The sequence below is a fragment of the Onychomys torridus genome, chromosome 15, assembly GCF_903995425.1.
Source record: "Onychomys torridus chromosome 15, mOncTor1.1, whole genome shotgun sequence".
Taxonomy (NCBI): Eukaryota; Metazoa; Chordata; class Mammalia; order Rodentia; family Cricetidae; genus Onychomys; species Onychomys torridus.
The window spans coordinates 6,544,633-6,552,584 of record NC_050457.1 but is presented as its reverse complement, the minus strand read 5'-3'; positions in this window follow the sequence as shown (position 1 = coordinate 6,552,584).

The following is a 7,952-nucleotide window of genomic DNA, read 5'->3' as shown; positions in this document are numbered from 1 at the left end:
AACATGGGCAGCTTCATTACAGGCTTTGCTGTCATAAACCTGACTGCAAGGATAAGGCATGTAGCTGATCTGGGCCACAGAGAAAACTATGCTTAGAACTTAAAGATGCTTCCTGCCCCAAGAAAGGTAGTTACCAAAAGGATAATCTGTTTGATTTGGAGATTTTAGAGATCAATAACTCTTTCTGACTCATTATTATATAATAAGCAGTTGTTTTTTTTTTTAATTATTATTAAACTTACTTGAAAGAATATTTTGTTTAGGAATGCTTTGTGAATGAAAAGGTGTGTTTTTATATCTATCAAGAATCATATTTTTGGCATTAACTTTTGCAGTGAAGTATATGAAAATAAAGCATTTACAAAGTACAGCACACAGAGCTGGGAGTGGTGATGTATGTCTGTAAACCCAGCACTTAGGAGGCTGAGGCAGGAGACTAGCTGGAAGTTCAAGATCAGTCTGGTCTACAGAGTGAGCTCTAGGCCAGGCAGGACTGCACAGTGAGAGCCTGGATCAAAACAATCAATGACTATAGGACATAGCAGATTGTTTTTGACATAGAGATAAAGACAGGAAGTTGGGTGGATAGGGAGCTGGGAGGATTTGGAGAGAGTTGGGAGAAGGAAAAAAATATGATCAAAATACACTATATGAAAAACAGTTAATAAAAAATAAATTGCAACATAATGCAACAGATTTAATTACTCCTGTGATAATTAATATGTAAGTTAATTGTGAAACCCTAAGATTGCCTTCTTTTTTTCCTTGAGATGAGGTTTACTTTATATAGGTTAGTCTAGCCTAGAATTTGCTTTGTAACCCCGTCTAGTCTGTAACATGATCCAATAGTCTCTGCTTTCTAAATGCTGGGAGTACAGGTGTGTGTCACCATACCTAGGCTGGGATTTCAATCTTAAATTACAAAGACATCCAAGCTTAAATGGGGAAGATGTATCCTAACATAATGGAACTTGGTAAGTGGCCCACAAGCTCTTGAGACTCTGTCTCACTTCTAGTTGACATACTGCTCTTCTCAGATGACATTAGTTAGAAAGTAAAGGGACTTCAGTCCTGCTACGTGACTGGAATCAGAGCAGAGGATGACTTGTAAATACACTATGGCACAGCTTGCATTTGCGCACCTCATTTTTTTTTTTTTTTTTTTTTTTTTTTTTATGTAGCCCTGGCTGGCCTAGAGCTAACTCACTATGCAGACCAGACAGGCCTTGAACTCAGAACGATTTTCCAGGCTCTGCCTCTGAAGTCCTGGGATTAAAGGCATGATCCATGATACCTAGCCTCATATTTCATGATAAGAAACAGGAAAGCATTTCTTCCTTCTCAGTTGTAGCTCAAATGTGGCTCAAATACACAACACTATCTAACCCACATCTCCGTTAATTCAAATCAGAGACACAAAACAATCTACTGAGGTATTGAGGTACAAAGGCAGTCTTTGTCTGTAAGGGTGTAAGGAAGGAGACAGGCTTGCTTTTCACACATTCCCACCATATTCCATCAGTCTTACATGTTTAAGTCAAAAAGCATGTGTGCTCAGGAATTTCAGAAAGGACTGGAGGTTTCAAGACAACTGAAAGTATTCCAGACTCTTCTACCTAGAGGTGCTTATTTACAGAAAAGTCAAGATACAAGCTGTAGGCTGGAGATGAAGAAGCTCAGCTACTGAGCATGGGCCTCATATGTGCAATACTTGGGGTAAATTTCCATCACTACACACATGTGCACACACACAAATATGTTTAGCACATAGTGTTTCCCACTGATGTGCATTTAAGGAGATTGCAGTTCAGAAGCATCGCAAATGATTGCAGAGGCTGGAGTGAGGGCTCAGTAGTTAAGAGTATTGACTGATCTTTCAGAAGACTTAGGTTTTGTTCCCAGCATCCACACAGCGCTCACAACAGTCCATAACTCTAGTTTCAGGGTAACTGACACCACTGTCCTGACTTCTGTGGGCACCAGGAATATATGCGGTATACATATATACATGTAGGCCACACACCATCCACATAAAAGTCTCTTTATTTAAAAAAAGATTCGCCAGGTGGCAGTGGCACACACCTTTAATCCCAGCACTGGGGAGGCAGAGCCAGGCGGATCTCTGTGAGTTCAAAGCCAGCCTGGGCTACAGAGCAAGATCCAGAACAGGTACTAAACTACACAGAGAAACCCTGTCTCAAAAAAACCAATAAAAAAATAAAAATAAAAAAAGATTCAATGAAGACATGCATAGATCAAATTTGTATAAATATTTAAGGGCTTATAATAGTAATTTAGCTTAAAAACCTAATAATTACCTCAAAAATTACTCAATTTTTAGCATTCTTATTTATTTTTTTAAAGATTTGTTTTAAACTACAGATATATGTGTGGGGTGTGCGAATCTATGAGTATGCACCTGCAGAGGGCAGAAAGGGTGTTAGATCCCCTGGAAGTGAAGGTGCAAGCATCCGACTTGGTGATGGGAACCAAACCCAGGTCTTCTGCAAGAGCAGCATGCACTTTTAACCCCAAACCATTTCTCCAGTCTCCATCTTCCATGCTCTTGAACACAAGTTGTTCACTTGTAAAATACGCTAGGTCAGGAACATTAGCTTATTTGTCCATGTGTAACAGCATCAAAATTGTGACTGCACATAGTATGAGCTAGCTGAATGAATGGGTACATAGCCTAAGCACTTTTCAAAATAAAAGTGTTTTCAAATGCAATTATTTCTACAGGAAGCTAAATCTATTACATATTGCCATGTCAGTATGATTCAATACTTAACTGATTTGTTTCTTAGCAATACTAAAGGACTAGGTAAGCTTAATAGAAGCCCCTTCCTGGGAAGCAGAACATGGGAGGACACAAATTTGCTTTTCATTCCAATTCCCCAGAAGCTTTATTCTGGGACATTTGCATTCCATGTTTTATTTGATGATGCTGAAGCAAGGAGAAGAAATCCACTTAACAGGCAGCACAATTATGTTTTCTTAAATCCTGGATAGGATGCAGATGCTTGTAAAGGACTTCAAGTGATACAAATACTGTGTGCGCACATATGCATGTGTGCCCTACTAGCCACAATGACATGCCACATTTTGTCTCAGATTAACGATTTCTCATATTCCTCAAAATGCACACTATTTCCCATTTCTATGCAGAATCCCCAAATGGTCTTTGACAAATCCTTTGGTTTTTCTGACTCCCTTTTCTCCAACAGCCCAAACACAGTATATATGTAGTAGTTTGATATAAAGCTTCTATGTCCCAGTTCCTAAATTAAGGCCTTTCACAGAGCTTTTAATAATATGGTCCAGGCTCCTGGAATTATAGGCAAAGTTAAAAATCATCTCCCTTTGCCTTTCAACAAATTTCAGTTCTCGCCTCTAACCGGGTGCATGTAAATTCTATTAATGTTAATGGAGGCAAAGCTACTGCATTTGGAGTAGAGTGTGTCTCTAAATCACACTTTAATCTTTAGCTACATAACTTTGGCGTCTGTTCAAATGATACATGTGCCTCAGAAACATGCTATATGTCTGTTTTTTTTCTCTCTGTATATTAAAATTTATTCATGTACTTTTAGTAGCTATTATAACACTTTGGCCAACAAATTTTCTTAATATTGTTATACATGCATTGAGTTTTAACTGAGTACTACATGAGACCATAAATATCCTTGATTTATTGTAATCCAATTAGAAAATAAATCTCATCACTGAGCAGGTTATATTTGTTTTAAATGATAGAAAATTTCTGTTGTTTTCAACCTGGTTGAAAATATACACAGTAAGGAAAAACATAATGCAAACAAAATAAGTAACAGTGACTTGGTAGATTGTTTCTGTGTGAATCATGGTTATATAATAAATATTACATAATGAAAATGCATTGTAATGCATGCATCATAAAAACCCAGCTAAATGAGCTCATACTTGCCTTTTAGTATTCTAAAAATATATTCACTAAACATTTAACTTGTTAGGAGAAAATTGACTAGCTAAATAACTTTATTTTATTTTTACACAATCCTAAATGATGCTCTCTGAGAGCATGTATCTCTGAGAGCATGTATATCTAGTTTTTCTTGAAGGGTCCACAACCCTCCATCCTCACCTTTCTTTCTTTTTCCCCTTGCCTAATTACCCCCCAACAAGTTTAAAAAAAAAACAGTAAAATGCATAAAATATGAATGATTCAAATATTTTGAAGTAAGGAAAATATAGTCAACTCATTATGTTAGTGGCCTCTGATTCTAAAGCCCATACCAGTAGAACAAACCCATTGGTTAAATGAACTCGACTTCTTTGTGTTTAAAACTCTGCATATTCAATCAAGGCTAAGTTCAAAGCCTTTGCTTTTCACTTCCTTCCCCCATTTCCCTTTCTTGAGAGAACAGAGTAGAGGAATTTTGATGTTTTCAAGCTGTACAAGTAAAAGGACCCCATTGTGGGTCCACGTGTCCTGTCAAATTCTGCAGCCTCTGCCAATCTCCACAGTCTGTGTTCTACAGAAACTTCAGTTACCTCGGATGGATCCACCCAGCTGGCTCCACCCCTTCAGGAACTCCATATACCCCAGACCCACACACCTGGCTAGACCCCTTAGCCATCCAATCTCTTCCATGACACAAGCCAGATGTGTTTGGCTTTGGTCCAGTTCCCACACTGCTTCCTGAGTTGCTGAGTAATCCCTTCTAGGAACTCAGTGTTCCTGTCATCTCATCTGGCCCCTAACACTCCTCTCAGGCTTGAAACCAGAGAACTGAGAAACTCATTTCCGGCCCTTCCCTTTTTCTCTCTCCTCCTCACAGTGAACGGATTGTTTCATTTCCCTTCTACCTGACCAGAACTGTCTCTATGACATTTGTCTCCTTCCCTTTACCATGCCCTGAGGCTGGCTTCCTCTCTGACATGGTCATGCTTCTGTCCTCTCTAGGGAAGCAAGGCTGTTCGGAGGGACTTGAGTCCCTGTCATCTAATTTGGAAGGATTGGACAGACAGAACAATTGCATCACTGGTTAGCTGCTGTAAGAATGGCACATAATACCATCATGACCATAAGAGAAAGCATTAGGGACGGAAGGGTGCTACAGCTTCAGGCAAATCGTTCCATTCTCTGTTTTAATTTGTGTGTGCTAACTGTATAAAGTATTGTATTTCATTGTGATAGCTTCAAAAAAACAAACAAACAAAACAAAACAAGGTCTCACTATGTAGTTCTGGCTGGCCTAGAATTCACTATGTAGAACAGGCTAGCCTTAGAGATCTCTCTGCCCCAGCATCCCGAGTACTGGCGTTAAAGGCATGCACCATCCACCTGGCCCATGATACTTTTATACATGTTTATAGTGGGTATAGGCTTTTATTTTTATCAAACTTTCTCCCTGCCTGCTCCATCCCACCAGTCCCCTTCCACTTCCCAAACACTTCTCTACTTTCCTGTCTTTCTTGATGCCACAGTGCCCAGGACAAAAGACACGTGATGCTCATCTTCCTGGGTCTGGCTTATTTCACTGGACATGATGAACACCAATTCCAACAATTTTCCTGAAAGTAACATGATTTTGTGCTTTATGGTTGAATAGTTCTCACATGCATTTTATTAATCAATATATACATCTTCACATCTATTCACTATTAGTAAGCACTTAGGATGCCTTGGCTACCATGGAGAGTCCTGCAGAACACATGTGTGTGCAGGTACCTCTATTATATGCTGACTTAGGTTCCATCAAGGACACACAGATGGTGTGCTGCTCCCTGTTCTGTGTTGTAAGAGGGGAAAGACATGATAGCACAAATGAAAAGCCTCAAAAGATTAATTAGAAGGGAATGTCACGATCTCAAGAAGTAGAGAACTAAACAGAGAAGAGAATCACGTCCCATTCTTTCCTTGTAAATTCTTACTATGAAGGATGGCCAGTTACCCTTTCAACTCTAACACACACACACACACACACACACACACACACACACACACACACACACAGTATCTTCCTGAACTGTTTCATAAAATTTACTTAAATCAATATTGTGTGCATTTTGTCCTGTTTACTACATGTCAAACAATACAGAACATTATTTCTCACAAGTTTTCATTCCCCGTAGTTAATTACAGTCTTGTTTTTATTCTTGCAAAGTATTTTTGCATAACTGTTATTGATTTAACCTTAAACCCTCTGAAAATTATGAAATCTCCACTTGAACTGGCAAAAGACCGAGAAACAATTGGAAATTTTTTAATTCCCTCCCATATTTCCTCACATCATATATTCCAGTTATTTTGTTTTATTGAAGTAATTTTTGTCAGAGCCTTCCGAGCGTCTCCAGTTTGGACAAGTTATTCTCTAAGCCTATAACACAGGCATTGTCTGGTTTCTTGCTTAACTATTGTGGAAATCTTGGTTTGGCCTGGCTTGGCTTTGAGTTATAGTCTTTCAGATCAGGCACGGTACTGCATAACTGTAACCCCAATAAAGAGGCTAAAGCAGGTAGACGATGAGTTCAAGGCTAGCCTGGGATACAAAACAAGACTCCTTTCAAAAAATTGTTCATAAACACTCTAACATTTTGGTATGTATGTGTCAGCATGCACACACACACACACACACACATACACACACACACGTGTGTGTGTGTATGTGTGTGTGTGTGTGTGTGTGTGAAGGAAACCTAGGTCATTCAGCCTAGCTTGGCCTTGAAGTCACTCTCCTTGCTCCTGATTCAGCACATGCAATTTACCTAATCTATGGATAACTACAGGTTCTTATTGTGACTACTAGTATTCTAAACTTTTGCTTTGAGGTATCGTATCATGACCCATCACTGGGACAAGCACTCAGTTTGGAAACTTACATCCTCAAGTTCTGGAAATGTTATTTAAATAGTTTGCTAAAAATTGCTTTCCTGCTCACATCCCCCATGACAGCCATTTCTCCATTCATTTTGAATCTCCTTTATACAGATGCCAAATATTTACATCCTAAATGTTTCTTTTGCCCATCTTATCCCCCTATTTTCCTAAGATTTCCTCAACTTTATCATCTCCTAATTTATCTGCTGAAGTCTGTCATCCTACAATCATTTAATTTCTGGAAGGTTTTATGTTATTTGAATGCTGATTTCTTGTTATTCTTTGCTTTTCTATTACGAATGCAATATAGTCTCTTATCTAAGGTCATTTATTCTCTTTTCATCCTACACATTCTCTTTCTTAGGACTGAATTCTATTGTAGGTATTTGCTGTGTCCAAATTTTCAGGCAGATGATTAAGTGGGGAGTGTCCTTGAGAAAAATACCATTTTGTCATTGCAAAACTTTTATTAAATCTGTTCTTAAATAACTTCATACATATAACACTGTGCATACTGACCATCATTAGCTTCCACCTCCCTAGCCCACCATTCACCATCTCTCCTCTCCATAAATGTCTCTTACATTCCTGTCAATGGAGTATTAAGGAAATGAGGGAGTGTGCCAGAGACAAATGAAACCCTAAACTGTGATGCAGCTGCCATAGCTTCGAGTGGGGGGTGTTCTTGAACCTGACTTTCAGAATGTTCCCTAATTAAGACAAACCAGGGTTGTGTTCCTGTCTCTGCCCTGTACCTCATTCAGGCAGCTTCTGAGGAAGGAAGCCACTTTTAGTGAGGTAGCACCATTCACCTGTGAGCCCTCAGCTGCCACCTCAGCCAACAGCTGAAGGAAATACCTGGTCCTGGAAGAGCAAATCTTCATGATGCAGCATGTCCTCTATGGCCATTCTTCTGTGTCAGATCAGATCTTTTTGTCAACTACTTAGTGATTTGGGGAATTTCATATTTAAGACAGGCATCCTAAAGTGGTTTTGGAAGCATTCAATACAAGCTGGCTGTTGGTTACCAGCTACTGTGATCTCTACTGTGGTGTAGAGATCATTTCATTGGTTCTCAGACACCGTTTCT